Raw genomic sequence first — 19727 nt, forward strand, 5'->3', positions numbered from 1 at the left:
GGAACCAAATAAATGTAGTCTGAAAGATCTAGAAGCCATTCCACATTTCTTTTCTAAACAGCCCCCCTCCCCTTTTATTCCATTTGCATGTGCTCAGTGTCTTCCTCTCTAAGAAAAGGAATTTCTTTTATGATAATAAGAACAGGCTGCTGCAGTGCCCTAATTCTGTGCTCTCTTCTTTCTACATAGATGTAGCATTCTGTCAGCTATGCTGCTGTGTGTCCCATTTCCAGCCTCAGCTGGGAGGTCTATGCTGAAATGACTGCAAAAGCAACACAAAAATACTGACTCTTTTATGAGGAACAGCCAAAGGCATTTATACTTTTTAAGTGAACCCAATGTGTTGTTACCTACATCACCTCTGGTCTTTTATGTTTGAATAGTAATTAAAAAATGAAGAATCTACATAGGTCATTGGATTAAACAACTTGAACTAAGAGAAGAGCTAAACATTAATCCTGAAAGGGATTATACAAGTCCTTACCTCCCAATCTGTGGGAGGCCCAGAAAGGTTCGGAGAATACTGGATTATTTATGTCACTTTCTTAGTAATCTCAGCACAGAATTTACTCCCAGATCTTTATTTTGGAGAGCCATAAATGAACATATGTGCAAAGTTCAGCCACAATTCCCAAAACAAGTTTTAGCACTGTGTAAAGTTCAGCCACAATTCCCAAAACAAGCTTTAGCACTGTGCCCTGGTACAGTCTGGGGCAGAATTAAGCCTTGAATAGGGCCCCAAACATATCTTACAATCTACGTCTCTTAACTGACAAGGGGCAAATGTCAATGCATATAGTTAGCTAGCAACCTTTTCACAAAGAAGAATGTAAGCTGTTGACATCTAAGAAGATTGCCTTTGTTATATTTTGCCATGCCTCACACGTGAGCAAGCTCAAAACTACTTTTGTATCTCAGTATTACTACTCTGCATCTATTTCTCAAGTTTATATTTCCTTTTCTTTGTCTACAAATGCAATGAAATCTGTACATAACGGTTTCCTTGAAACTAGAACCACATTCTGGAACTTGTCATATATAGTAAAAGATGAGACACAGGTTGTGAACTGTACATACTGAATAGGAAGCAACCAAACCTTCTACTTCTGGAAATAATATCTGTGGAGAAATGTTGGAAATCCAAAGATCAGGATTACCAGTTTTGCCCTTCCTCATTCCACCAAAAGCAATGCAGTATTTCTTTTAAGTTAAGAATTTGCGTAGCTGATTCCAATTCAGCACTATTATAATGAGGAATTTCAGGCATCTTAGTATGATCACTCAAGGTATTTCCAAAAATATGGAGTAGCACATTTGGAATTTTGAAGTTATCTTCTGGGCATTTTTACAAAATGGCTATCATGAAGAGTTAACTACAGTGCATTCAGAAAGTATTTAGACCCTCTTCACTTTTTTCAATTTTGTTATGTTGCAGCCTAATACTACAATAGTTCAAATTCATTTTTTTTCTCATTAATCTACACTCAGTACCCCATAATGACAAAGTGAAAACAGAATTTTAGAAATGTCTGCAAATGTATTAAAAAGGAAAAACTGAAATATCACATTGGTATAAGTATTCAGACCCTTTGCAACAACACTTGAAATTTAGCTCAGGTACCTCCCATTTCTCTTAATTGTTGCTGAGCTGTTTCTACACCTTGATTGGAGTCCACCTGTGGTAAATTAAATTGACTGGACATGATTTGGAAAGGCACACACCGCTCTCTAGAAGGTCTCACAGCTGACAATGCGTACTGTACCAGAGCAAAAGGCATGAGGTCAAAGGAACTGCCAGCAGAGCTCAGAGACAGGATTATTGCAAGGCACAGATCTGGGAAAGGCTACAAAAAAATTTCTGCTGCACTGAAGGTTCCCAAGAGCACAGTGGCCTCCATAATTCTCAAATGGAAGAAGTTTGGCACAGCCAGGACTCTTCCAAGAGCTGGTCGCCCGGCCAAACTGAGCAATCAGGGGAGAAGAACCTCAGTAAGAGAGGTGACCAAGAACCCCATGGTCACTCTGACTGAGCTCCAGAGATCCTGTGTGGAGATGGGACAAAGTTCCAGAAAGACAACCATCACTGCAGCCCTCCACCGATCTGGGTGTTATGGCAGAGTGGCTAGACGGAAGCCTCTCCTCAGTGCAAAACACATGAAAGCCCGCTTGGAGTTTGCAAAAAAGCACCTGAAGGACTCTCAGACTGTGAGGAACAAGATTCTCTGGTCTGATGAAACCAAGATTGAACTGTTTGGCCTCAATTCTAAATGTTATATCTGGAGGAAACCAGGCACCGCTTATCACTTGCCCAATACCATCCCAACAGTGAAGCATGGTGGTGGCAGCATCATCCTGTGGGGGTGTTTTTCAGCATCAGGGACAGGGAGACTGGTCAGGGTTGAGGGAAAGCTGAATGGAGCAAAGGACAGAGATACCCTCAATGAAAACCTGTTCCACAGCGCTCAGGACCTCAGACTGGGCCAAAGGTTAACCTTCCAACATGACAACGATCCTAAGCACACAGCCAAGACAACACAGGAATGGCTTAGGGACAACTCTGTGAATGTCCTAGAGTGGGCCAGCCAGAGCCCTGGCTTGAACCCTACTGAACGTCTCTGGAGAGACCTGAAAATGGCTGTCCACCGATGGTCCCCATCCAACCTGATTGAGCTTGAGAGGATTTGCAAAGAAGAATGGCAGAAAATCCCCCAATCCAGGTGTGCAAAGCTTGTCGCGTCATACCAAAAAAGACTCGAGGCTGTAATTGCTGCCAAAGGTGCTTCAACAAAGTACTGAGTAAAAGGTCTGAATACTTACGCCAATGTGATATTTCAGTTTTTCCTTTTTAATAAATTTACAGACATTTCTAAAATTCTGTTTTCACTTTGTCATTATGGGGTACTGAGTGTAGATTAATGAGGGGAAAAAATGAATTTGAACGATTGTAGTATCAGGCTGCAACATAACAAAATTGAAAAAAGTGAAGGGGTCTGAAAACTTTCCGAATGCACTGTATTTACAAAATAGCTGCCAGGATAGATACAGCCAATAACAAGCTTTTAACAGAAGGCAAACTGGTAAAGATTATCTCTCAACCCTGAGGATGTTCCTATAATCTCCCAGCTCACCCCAGTCATTTTCTTTGGCAGCTGGGTACACTTCTACATAACTAAATTGGTTTTATACTGCACAAGCACTAACCTGTTGCCCCATCTCCATTTTTATTTTGTAGAATGTCACTGTTCTTAGAACAAAAAATGTGACACTTCACAGTACGCCAGCTCCTGTCAGAGGTTTTGTTAATTTAAGGAAAGAATTCATTTTTTAACTAAAAGAATCTAAAAAGTCAAGTGGAGACAAAGGATGTTCATGGAACCAAACTGGAAAAGCCTAATCCCTAATATCCTGTAACTCTCAGTGATACTGGAGCTGTCAAACCTAGATTAGAATATACAGACCATACCCCTCTACCTCTGCAAATGCAATAAAACCTGGAAACTTGCTGAAATTACACCAAAATAACATTGCTCTGCAAGGATAATTGGGAACCTGAGAATAAATTAAGCTAGGGATAGGCAACTTCATTCTCCAAACAACTCCTACAATCACTTGCCATCAATGCTGTTTAGGGCTGTTTAGGGCTAATGGGGGTATCAAAACAAAGACACCAATTTGCAGTGAAAACAGATTCTTCTATCGTCTTTAAAATGTACTTTTGGTATGTTTCAGAACATGGACAAAAGAAAAGAAGATCATATTTCTCAATTCCTTATTAAACAGACATTATTTTAAGCAAGTTGTAAAAGCATGCCAATTGAACTTGATTAAGCAAGGTAGAATTTACATGCAACAATAAACCAGAATTCTTCAGCTTTCTGCTTTATCTAAAGGCAATAAAATACCAGACATCACTCCTACATCACCACTTCTACCAGAAACTGCAGCTAACACATCTGGATGACTCCATTTGCAGTTCACTTTGTTACGTGAAAATCAGAAACTCTTGACTTGTTTTATTCTGAACTAGTTAGAGCTCAAAGCCAAGAACAAACCATGACTTCTGACTCTCGTTTGTTAAGGGAAGAACACAATAGTGTTCCTGGATCACATATGAGGATAAAATAGCCTATGGACCAAACAGTATAAGTTAGTTAGTCAAGTCTTCTGATGGGATGGATCACACAAGAGCTATTAGATACTAGCAAACTACTCATTTTCAGTTTGTTTGGAAAATGCAGCCAATACAGGTTACTAAAATAAAATGACTGAACAACTGTACTTAATTTCCTTACATTTAGAACATATGGCACACCTGTTGCTTCTTGAAGCTGTTCACCTGCCAGGTACTTTCCCAAATAAAAGACAGAAAACAGAGCCAAAATTTAGAAGTCTAAATTACACAGTATCTGGTTCTATTGGCTGGTCCTGCAGAAAATATTGAAAAATCATAAAAGATGGCCTTAAATGTTTAACACACAGGAAATATGCATGCATTGGACAGCCTTTGCAGAAATTTGAGACATTTAATCTTGCTTACTTCTTTGGTGGTATTTTAAACATGTAGCACTTTGTTTCCCCTTCCCCCTTCCCAAACTATTAGTCTCATATGTGCAGTGAAGAAGGCAGAAGTGGGGAAGAGCTGATCCTTGTGCTATTCTTTTGTCATGCATTCATTTTATAAAGTTAATTTAATAAAAGTTTATTGAAAAAATAAATACACCAGAACATGTGTTTTACAGTTCTCCAGTGTGGAAAATTCATTCATTATCCTTTTCAGCCCAGAGTTATTTAGTATAGGGGAATTTGTTATGTTTTGGAGTCAGTGTATATCCTGAACATTTAATTGATCTCAAGACTGCTAAATGCTCTTTAAAAATAGAGCTGTTTGTGACTGGACAAGAAATGTAAAGAAAATGTATCAAATGGTTGAATACTGCAGACTGCATTCAAATGAAATTGTGGAAACATTAGTCATGATAAAGACCTACAAGCAATACTGCTTATGAGAAAGTGGAAATTAGTTGTGACATTTTGCAAGATCGAAGTTCTAGTAGTAATTATGTGTACCAAGTAGAAGTACTTTGTCCTCACTTTCTCGGATGAGAGACTTTTCCCCATATTCACACACACATTTCCCTTTCTCTTGGACTTTTGCTGAAAACGATAACAATGTCTAATATATGGAGCAGAAAACTTTAAACAAAAGGGTTAATGGATTTAGATCTCTGTCTCTCTCACACACGTACAAACACGTTTATGGAATTGCTTTTAATGATGGTGGGATAAAAATTTAATTAACAGTACAATAATACATATATACAAATTCAGTTTCATATGCTTCAAACTCAGTTGAAGTTAAGCACAAAGATTAACAGAATAATCCAGAGACAGTGTGGAAAAGGTTAGTTTTGAGAGGAAATTTAAAAGAAAGGAAGCGATTACCACCATGCATTTTTTCACCAAAGTTGTTTTGTATGTAGGGACAAGAACGGGTATCGTAAGACACCCTTCAAAGTCAGGGAAAGCACATGAAGCTGTGTTAGAAAATTATCTTAAATCTTTCAAAGAATAATTTTCTATGTAACTCACATTTATATAAGGGCTACCGAAGTCTGACTTCATTTCTTTTCCACTGATTTTCTTTCCCTCTTTAAAGTTTTTTTTATTAATATTAGTCCCTGTGATAGCATTTCCTTTTTAAGAAACAGAAAAAAGTAGCCATCTTATTCTTCATTCTACAGTTCTCCTGCAACAAGTTTTGACAGCACACATACACAGCACTTTCCTGCCCAAATGCTTTACTGACAATGAGCAAAGACTTGAGAAACTATCACAATTACAATAAATTTTGGACTTTTTGATGAAAACGGGGAAAAAATGAATTGGTGATTTATGGATTTGCTGATTAAAAAGGGTTGAATAAGGGAAGAAGGGAACCATGTAATGCAGTGTTGTCCAAACTTGGCCACTTTAAGATGAGTGGACTTCAACTCCCAGAATTCCCCAGCCAGCATGGCTGGCTGAGGAATTCTGGGAGTTGAAGTCCACTCATCTTAAAGTGGCCAAGTTTGGACAATACTGATGTGATGTAATCTTAAAGAGGGAGAAGGGATAATCAGTTCGTAACTGCTGTAAAGAAGATTGGAAGTCACTTCTGTCTGACTGTCTGTCTAATTTATATGGTCGCCCATCTCACACAACGTGACTCTGGGCAGCGTACAATAAAATAAACAATTAAAACAATATTATAAAACCATTTAAAACACTTAAATATAAATAAAAAGATCACAAGAGGGTTAAAATCAGAATGTTATACATGGTGCAGCCAACATGCAGGTTCCCTGCTGCCAGGGAATCCCCAGGCCTGATGAAAAAACACATTTTGAGAGCTTTCCAGAAGGCCATAAAGGTTGGGGACAACCTCGCCTCAAGGGGCAGGATGTTCCAAAGGGTAGGTGCCACAGCAGAAAAGGTTGGTCTCTTAGGCCCTGTCAGATGGAACTCCTTAGCAGACGGGACCCACAACATGCCTCTCCTGCCAGATCTGATGGGATGGGTAGATGTAATCAGGGAGAGACGGTCCCTCAAATAACCTGGCCCCAGGCCATGTACGGCTTTAAAGGTCAAAACCAGCACCTTGAATTGCACCCAGAAGCAAACTGGTAACCAATGCAGCTCATGGAGCAGAGGTGCAATGTGCGTCCTCCTAAGGGCACACATAACTGCCTGTGCTACTCCTTTTTGCACCAGCTGAAGCTTCCGGATACTCTTCAAGAACAGCCCCATGTAGAGTGTATTACAGTAGTCCATTTGGGAGGTGACCAGGGCATGAGTAACTGTAAGCAGAGCCTCAAAATCCAGGAACAGGCACAACTGGCATACAACACGAAGTTGCTCAAAGGCCCTCCTAGCCATGACTGCCACCTACTCCTTGAGCAGGAGTCATGAGTCCAGAAGGACTACTAGAATGTACCAGGTCTGTTTGGGGCAGTGCCACCCCATCCAGCACCAAAGATGGTAAAACCCCAGATCTGGAAGGCCCTAAGACCGAAAGCCACTTAGTCTTGCCAGGGTTCAGTTGAAGCCTTTGTTCCCCATCCAGACCCCCACAGCCTCCAGGCACCAGTACAAGACATCAATAGCATCCCTTAGTTCGCCAGGGATGGAAATATATAATTTGGTATCATCAGCATAATAATGATACCTCACCCCATGGCGATGAACTCAGCAATCAGTTTCATGGGACCCCACATAGTAGGGGCCACAGGTGGCACCTCTCACTCCCAATCAACAGTGACTGGTACTGGCCCCATAGGAGGGAATAGAACCAACCCTATACTGTGCCGCCCACTCCCAACCAACGGAGCCATGGTTGATGGTATTGAAAGCCACCAAGAAGTCAAGAAGAGCCAGGATGGATGTATTACCCCATCTGAGATCATCAAAAAGTGTGACCAATGCAGTTTCTGTCCCATGTCTAAGCCTGAATCCTGACTGAAAGGGGTCCAGATAAACTGTTTCATCCAGGGTTTGCTGAAGCTGCTGCATGACCACCTTCTTCACAACCTTCTCTAAAAAAGGGAGGTTGGATACTGGTCAAAAGTTATCCAATATAGTGGGATCCAGCAATGGCTTGAGGAAGGGGAGAACCCACACCTCCTTAAGAGGCAAACGAACAACAATTCTCAAGGATGAATTCACCACCATTGGAACCCACTCACGTCACCCCATCCCCCGGGTAGCCTTAACCAACCAGGAGTGGCATAGGCCTAATGAGCAAGTGGCCGAGGTCACAGTCATAAGAATCCTGTCCATTTCCTCAGGCCCAACAGGTTAAACCCATTCCCAGATAACAGGGCAAAACTGTGCCCCAGGCATCTCCATGGGACCTCACCAAGACTGGTGTCTAACTGGGAACAAATTCGAGCAATTTTATCTGACAGATGCTCTGAAAATTCCTTTGCACAGCCTTATAGGTGAATCTCTGGGTCCCCCCTGCCCAGAAGGGCTCAGGTCACCTGGAACAAGGCTGCTGGGAAGCAATCTGCAGACACAATAAGGGCAGAGAAGTATTGTTACTTCACTACCCTTACCACCACAAGGTAGGCCTTAATAGAGGCTCTCACTCATGTATGGTCGAATTCATCCTTCACTGACCTCCAGCAGTACTCTAGACATCTCTTCTCCTATTTCATCTTCTTCAACTCTTCCGTGAAGCACAGAGAGCAGCAGGATCCACAGGAAGGGAGAGGTTGCATAGGCGCAATCTGACCCAAGGCCACAACTGCCCTCCCATTCCAAATGCTAAGGCCTCAGTCAGACCATGAAATAGACCATCAGGAACAACGCCCATCTCCCTCTGGAACTCTTCCAGGTCCATCAGTCGCCTGGGGTGGACTGATCTAATAGGTCCCACCTCTTGCAGCAGGGGGCGGTGCCAGAGAATCTCATAGCTACCAGGGCATGATCTGACCACCACAAGGGAGTCACAGAGAGCTCCCACAATTCCAGATCGCCTTGCCACTGCTCCAACAGGAAAACCAGATTAGGTGTGTGACCACTGTCCCATGTCAGGCTCTGGATATCTGTCATGGAGGCCATGAATTCCTGAGCCACATTAGACTCTGCTCCCAGGGAAGGCAGACTGAAATCCCCCAGGACCATATGCCTGGGGCATTCCACTGCCAACCCCAAAATGGAGTCAAGGTGCTCAGGCAGAGAGGCTGCTATGCAGCAGGGAGGTGGTACAAAGCCAACGGTCCCAACTGATCCCTAGAGCCCAACTTAAGGAACAGGGTCCCACATCTGACAACCTGTGGAGCAGTGCTACTGAAAGCCGCAAAAGACTTCCAGATCATAATCGCCACACCCCTACCCTTGCCCTGGGTTCTTGGTTGATACCACATCCGAAACCCAGCTAAGCACATTTCCAAAAGGGGACACCCCTCCCCCGGACCCAGCCAGGTCTCAGTAAAGCACACCAGGTCAGCCCTCTCATTTGTGATTAAATCACAGATGTGGAAGGCCTTATTACAGACTGACCTGGCATTTAGTAGCTGTAGCTGAAAGCCAGGGCCTTCGAAGGCCTGCTGACCAGGAATTGGGTTAAGATCTGAAGGCCAGAACAAGGAACCGATATAAGACACCAGGCCCTTGTTTCCCAAGAACAGCCCACCCCCGGTCTTCCGCCATATCTTCCTTTACCCATCACCACTGTGATATTTCATCCCACCCACAACCCCCCCAAGACCTCCAAACACCTCACCAGAAACAGTGGATCCCCACATTTCTCCCTTATAGACATTCATCCTAAAAGAGGGGAAGCCAAGTCCTCCACGGGCAACTCAGACACCCCCCTACACAACCTATCAACAATGGCTTTCCACCACCCACTCTCACTCAGCTGGCCAGGGGTTGCCCCATTCTATACACTGTATCCTCACCAATACCTCTGGCTCTCACCCAAAGGAGGGCAATTAGTCTCAACCATGGGGCACCCCCCACCCTTCACGACTCAGCTCAGAACCCAAGGACAAATGGCCTCTGCAAGTGGCGGGATCCGCGACAGCCCTCAAGCACCAGCCCTCTGCTGTCACCACCCCCTCCCCGCTCAGCCAATCACAGTACTCCAGTTCCTCCAAAGGGGGGAGTGGGCAGTCCTCCAAGTCCTGTATAGAGTCCTGTACAGCTCCTAGATCCAAGGGCCGTGAGAAGTATTGGGCCGCAGCGCCATCTGTCCCTGGGTAAGCTGATCTGTCACACTGCTACTGTCGCTCCTTTCGCCAGAAATCGAAACATCACAAAACTGCGACTGGGTGATGTCACAAAAGTGTGACTGGGCAACTTTCTCTTCAGCACCAAAAACAAAAATCACTGCCAAGGTCTCCAACAGTGTCCCACACCACATTTCCAATGCCAGTCTGACCAGCAGCCAGGCTACCGCCCGTAAGATGGAAAATGGCAGCAAACTCACTCCAGCAAACCTCCCTCCAAACAGCTCCTGTAAATCTCCTGCTATAGTTGCAAGTCCACGGGAGCTGGGGAAACATGCTGTTCCACCTCCTCGATGTCAGCAGCCCAAGGAGGGGTCCAAAAGAGACCGACCAGCTCAGGATCCAATTCAAGGCAGTCCAGCCCTTTAAAACACCCAGCCAGGGAAAGGGAAGTAGGCCCCAACATCATCAACCAGTCCACATATCTCCAACGTTTGCATCCATCCAGTGCAACATCAAAAATATTCAAAAAACATTCAAACAAAGCCCACAGCCACACATACACCACCACTCTTGCCACCATCTTCTTCTATCTGTACTGTTTCCTGAACGTTTTCTTTTATCTTTTTTCTATTTCTTAATTTTTCTTTTATATATTTTCATGTTTATCTTTTACCTGTTAAAATAGCTAATAAAAATGATATAAAATAATCACAATACATTTCAACTGACACACAGTCCTTTGTCCTTAAAGGTGAAAAACTTTCATATGCTGACTGGGTTATCTTTATTTTTCCAAGAGTAATATGAAAAGCCAGCCAAGAGCTATTGTTAATGTTTCCATGTACTGTCTCCTTGCTTCAGATCAGAAAAACAACACTACTACTCACAAAAATTAATGAAGCACGTTTTGCCAACCACCAGGCATATCTAAAGTACCATCACCATTTCTACTCTTCAGTCTTTCAAAAGTGGACCCATGATCATTTTTACTGCTGCTGATCTGAGAAATGCCAAGTCTATAAAAGAGCCAATCCATGTTCCTTCCAGGTGTCCAACAGGAAAAATGCAAAGAATGGCATTCACTAAGTGTCCCTTTCCTTCCACATTTTAGTTTATTTTGTACATTTGTACACTTCTACATCTAATTTGAGCACTTGCTATGAAGGGGAGATGCAAAGTCAGTAAGGCTCTACCTCTCTTGTGCATTTAAATTTAGGGAAATGATAGCATCACCACGATGGCATGGCAATCAAACTTCTCTGGGGAAACATGAGAAGTTGACTTCATACCAGGAGTCAGAGTAGACAAGATTTCTCACCAATGGAAAAACATCCCACCTACAAGCACTGCAGAACTTCAACAATTCAAATAAAGAAATGGTTATTGTGTGATTTCAGATGCATGGAAGATGAATTAGAAATAAATTAATTCAGCAACTAAGCACAGGTGAAGGCATGAGATCACACAGTTCTGGAGCAGTGCAGAGGCCTCAGATGGACGTGGATGTCCACCATAAAAACAATCCATCCATTTCTACACAAAATAGAAAGCAGAAAAGTAGGAGGCTTAAGTAGGAACAGAAAAGCGTGGAATGAACTTAAACTAATACACACCTTTTAAAATTAATTTTATTGCTAAAATAAAATAAAACACACTGTAATAGGGCCATTACAAAAATAGAAAAAAAACAGAAAGAAAAAACAATATTAATAAAATACATTTGTAAGAAAATAACGTAGTTATTAAAGGATACATTGAACTTGTAACCACATGAAGAACTGGTGGCCTAACTTTCCTCTAGATTGATATGAAACAAATTCACAGAAGGAGAATGAATACCTTTTATTTCATCAATTCAAGCTTCAAAATCTGGTATAAGAGGCTCTTTCTATAAAATAATTCTTTTACTTACAATCCATAAATGTCATTAAATTCTAAAGTTTTTGCATACCATTATTATTATTATTACTACTACTACTACTTCTATCAACACTTTTGAACCTTTTTTCTGTTCCCAGCTTTCTATTAATATAGTTATTAATACAGGACTAAAAAGGGACCACTGCAGAACCACCCCAAAACTTACATGCCTATGTACTTTCCACCATTTTATACCTCCAACATGCTGAGTATGAAATCCAACCCATGCTAAATATTCTCTGAAAAGTACAACATACTTGAAACAGAATTGTCTGTTGCATTAAAAACATCTTAACAAGAAAGATACACTTTTAACATTATTCAACACACTAACAGATTGATTTGCAAAAATGGGATATTCTACCTTTTTATTCCACTTTTCTTGTAAATCACAATAGTTATCTTTATAACAGTCTTCAACTGTTTATAAAAAGAAACTGTAGGTTAAAAATCTATATATTTTCCCCATAACAACAAAAATGTAGTTTTCAATGCATCTGGTCTGACAATCTAAATTCCATAAACATGGAATCCCATAAATTCCAGAAACACCCCCCCACACACACCTTGCAATTCTCAAACTGGGGTTATCCCAGGGAGTCAATTTCTGATGGGAAGAGCAATCAAACTTAACTTTCCTTCCCAACAATTTTAAAATTCCTTCCCAACAACATCAATTATATTTTTATATAATTAAATTGCACAATTTAAAGGTAAAATTAACATTAACTTATGAAAGACTATTTTTTTGTAAAACCAGAGCCAAGTACCTGCCCCCCCCCCAAAAAAGATAAGTAATAGCTTTCTAATTGTGCCCATAAAGTTTTTTTTCCCCAAGGATCACTTAAATTCTATGGAAAGTTAAAATATAAGCCAAATGATAAAATTGGAATTCTGGGAAGTTAAAAACCTGTTATTCATAAGACAGTAACAATTCAAAATGAGAAAACCTAAGAGTATTTCCGTCCCATGAAAACTTTCTCAAATTCCTATCAATACGTTTTAAAAACGTGGTGAGTATCCAACTCAAAACGTGTATCAGTCTTGGAGTAACATTCATTTTAACAACATTTATTCTTCCCCACAGACTTCACAGGCATTTTTAACCATCTCTTACACAAATGTACAGTGGGGCAAAAAAGTATTTAGTCAGCCACCAATTGTGCAAGTTCTCCCACTTAGAAAGATGAGAGAGGCCTGTAATTTTCATCATAGGTATACCTCAACTATGAGAGACAAAATGGGGGAAAAAATCCAGAAAATCACATTGTCTGATTTTTAAAGAATTTATTTGCAAATCATGGTGGAAAATAACTATTTGGTCAATATCAAAAGTTCATCTCAATACTTTGTTATATATCCTTTGTTGGCAATGACAGAGGTCAAACATTTTCTGTAAGTCTTCACAAGGTTTTCACACACTGTTGCTGGTATTTTGGCCCATTCCTCCATGCAGATCTCCTCTAGAGCAGTGATGTTTTGGGGCTGTCGCTGGGCAACACGGACTTTCAACTCCCTCCAAAGGTTTTCCATGGGGTTGAGATCTGGAGACTGGCTAGGCCACTCCAGGACCTTGAAATGCTTCTTACGAAGCCACTCCTTTGTTGCCCGGGCGGTGTGTTTGGGATCATTGTCATGCTGAAAGACCCAGCCACGTTTCATCTTCAATGCCCTCGCTGATGGAAGGAGGTGTTCACTCAAAATCTCACGATACATGGCCCCATTCATTCTTTCCTTTACACGGATCAGTCGTCCTGGTCCCTTTGCAGAAAAACAGCCCCAAAGCATGATCTTTCCACCCCCATGCTTCACAGTAGGTATGGTGTTCTTTGGATGCAACTCAGCATTCTCTCTCCTCCAAACACGACGAGTTGAGTTTAGACCAAAACATTCTACTTTGGTTTCATCTGACCATATGACATTCTCCCAATCCTCTTCTGGATCATCCAAATGCTCTCTAGCAAACTTCAGTTGGGCCCAGACATGTACTGGCTTAAGCAGGGGGACACATCTGGCACTGCAGGATTTGAGTCCCTGGCGGCGTAGTGTGTTACTGATGGTAGCCTTTGTTACTTTGGTCCCAGCTCTCTGCAGGTCATTCACTAGGTCCCCCCGTGTGGTTCTGGGATTCTTGCTCACCGTTCTTGTGATCCTTTTGACCCCATGGGGTGAGATCTTGCGTGGAGCCCCAGATCGAGGGAGATTATCAGTGGTCTTGTATGTCTTCCATTTTCTAATTATTGCTCCCACAGTTGATTTCTTCACACCAAGCTGCTTGCCTATTGCAGATTCAGTCTTCCCAGCCTGGTGCAGGTCTACAATTTTGTTTCTGGTGTCCTTCGACAGCTCTTTGATCTTGGCCATAGTGGAATTTGGAGTGTGACTGTTTGAGGTTGTGGACAGGTGTCTTTTATACTGATAACAAGGTCAAACAGGTGCCATTACTACAGGTAACGAGTGGAGGACAGAGGAGCCTCTTAAAGAAGTAGTTACAGGTCTGTGAGAGCCAGACATCTTGCTTGTTTGTAGGCGACCAAATACTTATTTTCCACCATGATTTGCAAATAAATTCTTTACAAATCAGACAATGTAATTTTCTGGATTTTTTTTCTCATTTTGTCTCTCATAGTTGAGGTATACCTATGATGAAAATTACAGGCCTCTCTCATCTTTTTAAGTGGGAGAACTTGCACAATTGGTGGCTGACTAAATACTTTTTTGCCCCACTGTATACACTCAATACACATGGCTTAACTGCATATTATCAGCCTCCCCCCAAGATTCGGTTGACCCCAATCCTCCTGACCTTCCAGGAGATCTTGAAGACCTGGCTTTTCCTTCAGGTCCTGGGACCAGAATGCTATGGAAACTGGTATGTGTGTTTTGTTTTTATGCTGTCAGAGAATCTGTAAGAACCCTGAACTACTCCTTTTTAAATTGGTTTAAACTGAAAAAGTAAAATATGGTGCAGTGCTTAAGCTTAGTACAATACACTCTAAAAAATTCAATTTTTAACATTTTCCTGATGACCAACAAGGAGGGGACTAGCCTGATCTCTGCTGGGAGGCTAGTCCAAAGTATCAGCATCAGCACATCCATCTCCTAGCATTGACCCTCCTCAGTTCAGAAGTGTGAGACTACAAGTAGTTTCTCCTTGAACAATCTAGTGGGTCGGGCCAATTCCGGTTGGAGCACGCAGTTTGGCAGGTACCCAGGTCCTAAGCCATAAAGGGCTTTATAGGTCAATAACCAGCACCTTAAATTCCACCCAGAAGTCAATCAGCAACCAGTGCAGGACCTGTAAAATTAGCGTTATATGCTCCCAGAGCCAAGAGCCAGTATGTTACATGCAAAACCGGACTACCTTTTCAAAGGCTCTTAATCTCAGAATATACACACATAGGGACATACTTTCAGGATAAATCCTCTTTTCTAAAGTTTTTATTTATATTTATTTACATTTATGCCCCAGCCTACCACCTTATTGTGCTCAGTGCCATTAATTACTAAACACTAGAGGGGGGGAGGGGGGTATATGAGGTAGGTCTGTGTATTTTAAGAGCCTGAGTGTTACATCCAGTATTAGCTAAACTATATATAACTTACCAATGTTATTGACATTATGCTGCAATGGAATCCACAAATCCATGCCATGGATTTTCTGCACAACACTGCCTTCCCTGGAGACTTTTTTTTGGTGGGGGGTGAACTGCAGAACACAAATGGTGGGTTGGAGTGAGAGTTGGAATTCCAGGCAGAACTACCAACTTCCCTATTTGTTCACAAATCCTCAAAGATAGAATCACACTATTACAAGAAATTTTGTAAATCATATTTTCTAGCCTGTTTGTTTTAGGAATTCCAACAGTATAAACTATTTAGGGAAAAGCTGCCCAGCCTTGAAGACTTCCAGTAAGGATCTGCTTCACTCTTCAAATCAGCATTTCTCAACCTTAGCAACTTTATGATGAGTGGACTTCAATTCTCAGAATTCCCCAGCCAGAATTCTGGGGGTTGAAGTCCACTCATCTTAAAGTTGCCAAGGTTGAGAAACACTGCCCTAAATAATTAGTTCCCTTGTCAAACTGCCCTTATCATCAGAGCTGTTTCACCAAATGTTCTGAAATCTATACTATACTGTACTGAAATCTACTCAACCTGGGTAAGATAACCCTCTTTTATGTGGCAGGCTCTTCAGGTTTTTGAAAATGTCACAGTAGCGCTCCCTCAGTCTTCTCCAACAACTAATTGGATATCACATCTAGTACTGTTAACTCAACAACTGTACATTAACTTAAGTCTCCAAAGTGAGATGCATGTTTTAAATACTTTCCATCTGTGCAATAAACATTAGCTTATTTAATAAATGGAGTCCAGAAGCCATTTTTCATGATAACAGTTCACCTGCAGAGTCACATCTCCCAAGCATGAAAAGCATGTTACTTTTTCTCCTCAAATAACACACCTATTGCTTTGTGAATTTTTTATGGAACAAGGATGCACTTGCATAACAAACAACCACGGAGTTGCACTGGATAATAGGGATCGTGTTGAGCAATGCAACTCACTCACAAACACATTTCTCATCACTACATACAAAACTAAGGCTCTGAGTCCACTTGGAACCCAGTTCTCCAACCCTATAGCAGAGGCCTTATGCATGTTTGTGGTCCCAAGTTTCTGTCAGCTGGAAAAAGCATGTTATTAAACAGTTCTAAAGTTCAGTTCTTACTACTTGTTTGAAAAATGAAAAGGGAACCAACATTATGGTGTATTTTGTCTTTTTAAACTATATTTTCCAAGCAATTTAGGAAATGCCTTCAGTATTTTTAGAACTTTTAATTTTATTCATTAGTCTCAGGTGTCATGCAAAAAAAAAATACTTCAACTAAAAATATATAAAATTAATTTAACCAGGATATTAAAACAGTAGGGACTAGAAGGGCAGAAAAAAAAAAAGACTGTACTGTAGCACAAATACAGAAAATTAAAACTGCAAATAAAATGAATATATCTATATGAGAGGGAGGGAGATCTTTGTCCAGTATCAAAAAGATAACAAAGTAGGTGTCAATCAGGTGTTTCTGGATTAACCATTCCAAGCTAGGAAAGTACTACTTAGAAAGCCCAACTGTATGCAAGTATTAATTCAACGCATTATTATATGTAATAATACATTCAGAACACAACCTTGAAAGATGACTTTAGGGCACAAATGTGAACATACAAGAAGAGGCATTACTTTACTATAAATGGCTTAATAGATTAAAACTACCACTACAAATTAGATGTTCAAGGGAAATGGGAGCCAGTGAAAGTGGGCAACTGTTATAACATGATCATAATGCCCAGTTCCAATCACTACAGTAACAGTTCTATTTTTGACTAACGCTCTTTGAGAGCCAGTCTGGGGTAGTGGTTTAAGGCACGAGGCTAGAAACCAAGAGACTATAAGTTATACTCCTTCCTTAGGCATGAAGCCAGCTGAGTGACTTTGGGCCAGTCATTCTCTCTCAGCCCTTGGAAGAAGGCATTGCCAAATTACTTCCAAAAATCTTGCCATGAAAACTTCATGAAGTTGTCCAGGCAATTGCCATAAGTCAAAATGGCTTGAAGACATAAAATAAAAAATCCGGAAGCCACCAGACTATCTTCAAGAGCAAGCCCACATTAAGCATACTGCAGTATTGTAACCTAAATGAGAAGTTCCTACTGAAAACAGTCTGGTGCACCAGGATAAACTGGAAAAAATACTTCATACCGTAACAGATATTTGTGCCTCTAATGAAAAAGATACTTTGACAAATACTCCCATACCATTAATTTAATTTTTAGACTATAATCCTTTCTAGAAAAGGTCCAGTGCTATTCAGCCAAATACACAAATCATTTATCTTGTTTGTACTTCAGTTATTGACTCTCATATACTCTACTACCATGATGAAATGGTAACTGAGCATTTCAATGCTTTATCTGATTCTAATGAAGAAGCTGAGTGTCAGTCAGTACTTTCATATAGATGTTAAATAGCACGGGGATAAAAAATAAACACCAAAGAATCCCATAATACAAATCTCATGAGGTAGAGCAGAAATCTCCCAGTATTTCCTGGAGATATCTGAGAGAGCAGCAGAATCAGCACAAAGCAATACTACCCACACCCAACTCACAGAATTTCTTCAAAAGAATACTACTGTCAAAAGCTGTTGAGAATCCTGGATGATTACAGAGGTTACGCTCCCTTGTTGCTTTCCTCTGGCAAAGGAGGGTGGCATCCAGAAAAAGGGCATTAGTTATTGGACTATATCAGATCTTCCAATTACTTTTTTCTTTTAATTTACTAAGAGTATTTATCTATTATTTCTTTGAAAAATTCTGTAGTGGTTATAGTAATTATAAAAGCATAAGACCAAAACAGATTAAAAACAGAAGGAAAAGACTACAAGTAATCCATACATATATATATTCACATCACACAGACACACACATACATGGGTAAATGGCTGGGATGGCCAACATGATAAGTTTTTAAAAGATACCTAAAACACATCAAAATTGAGGCCTCACATATTACAAAGTAGACATTCCATAGGACGGATACCATCATAAAGAACCATTTCTGAATCATGAGACAGCAAGCTTTAAGAGTCCACCGAGGACTGTGTCTGGGAGGCAAATATAGTTGAAGATGTTCTTTTTTGGGGTAACCCAATATTGAATTAGGGTGTATACAGAAAAAGGCGGAGTCGTGTCAATGTCATTTTCTTTTCATAAAGTGAAAGCAATGTATGTTCTTGGATGAAAACTCTCCTTCATCCGTGGGCTCGTAATACAGTATCTAAATATATCCATCTGATGGAATATGAATTATCAATTATAAAGAAAGCAGCGCATACCAGTAACTAACATGTCATAATGATCTTTGACAAATATATCTTATTTATTCATTCAGTTTATACGGCTGCCCACTAGCCAGGTGACTTTTAGTATCGTACATATCATGTTGCAATCCGTAAAAAAACAAATTCAAGATAATTTTTATCACCAATCTACCCATAAAAATGCATATACCAAAGGGCTTCCAGAAGTGCCTAGAGCCCACAAGGACCCTAATCTACCCTTGGCTTCCAGGCCAGTCCTATGAGCAGACCAACAGGGAACCCAGGTTCGTAAACCAATACATGAATCATAGTAACCAAACTAACCCTTTCTAGGAATGAACACAGCTGACATACTAGCTTTAGCTGGCGGCAGTGTTCCTAGTCATAGAGGTTACTTAAACTACCCATGATAATAGAGAATCTAGGAGCATCACCAGACTCTGATCATGTTCGTTCAGAGGGAGCACAAATCCATCTACAGACAACAATTGCCCTAACTTCCAGAAGGAGAAATATCCTACCCCACAATGCTTACTGGGATTAAATTTCAGCTCACCGAACCTCACCAATCAAGTGGCACACATTGCTGAACTTGCCTGAGCTCAGAAGCCAAGCAAGGTTGGATCTGGTTAATACTTAGATGGAAAATTACCAGGGAATGCCAGAGCTGTAGACTAGCCTAGGAAGTCAAAAACTATCCTAGAAGAAAACAATGGCAAAACAGTTCCATACCATTACCATGAAATGGGTAATGGATGGGCCCATAAATTCACCAGGAACTGAGCCTGATTCAAAGAGAGACTTTACTTGTATCTTGCTGAAACTCACCAAATCCATTACTATATCCAAGCACTCTTTTTTCTAGGAGTACTGTACTCATAGTACTCCTTCCTTAAAGAGGGTACTCTCACTCACATAAGGAGGAATTTATAACCTACTGGGCTCAGGCAATAATTCTTTTTCTATTATCTTCAATAGGTGACTAGACATATCAAGCCATGAGAGGGAATCATGGGATATTTATTTTTATTTTATTTATTTATTTATTAAATTTTTCAACTGCCCATCTCCCCTCAATGGGGGAACTCTGGGCAATTCACAACAAACATTAAAAACATAAAATATATAAATACATAAAACCTTAATTAAAAACATTACTAAAAAGAAGGAGAGACCAAGAGGATGAAAAACTTGAGGCTGAAGGCAGAAG

General features: G+C 40.7%; 1 protein-coding gene across 6 annotated transcripts in view; it reads right to left on the reverse strand.

Moving 5' to 3' along the window:
- Positions 1 to 19727, reverse strand: part of NCOA1 (nuclear receptor coactivator 1) — a 290001-nt gene that overhangs the window by 224158 nt on the left and 46116 nt on the right. The window contains exon 3 of one of the 6 annotated variants that reach the window (XM_088152153.1): positions 15243 to 15345. The exons of the other annotated variants lie outside the window; for them this stretch is intronic. The gene's annotated coding sequence lies outside the window, so the exon portion shown is untranslated. The remainder of the gene's footprint in view (positions 1 to 15242; positions 15346 to 19727) is intronic. 6 annotated transcript variants of the gene reach the window in all.

The sequence above is a fragment of the Python bivittatus genome, unplaced genomic scaffold (assembly GCF_059951505.1).
Source record: "Python bivittatus isolate LINGU-HERP-01145 unplaced genomic scaffold, Pbiv_v1 ctg000690_np1212, whole genome shotgun sequence".
In the NCBI taxonomy this organism is placed as follows: domain Eukaryota; kingdom Metazoa; phylum Chordata; class Lepidosauria; order Squamata; family Pythonidae; genus Python; species Python bivittatus.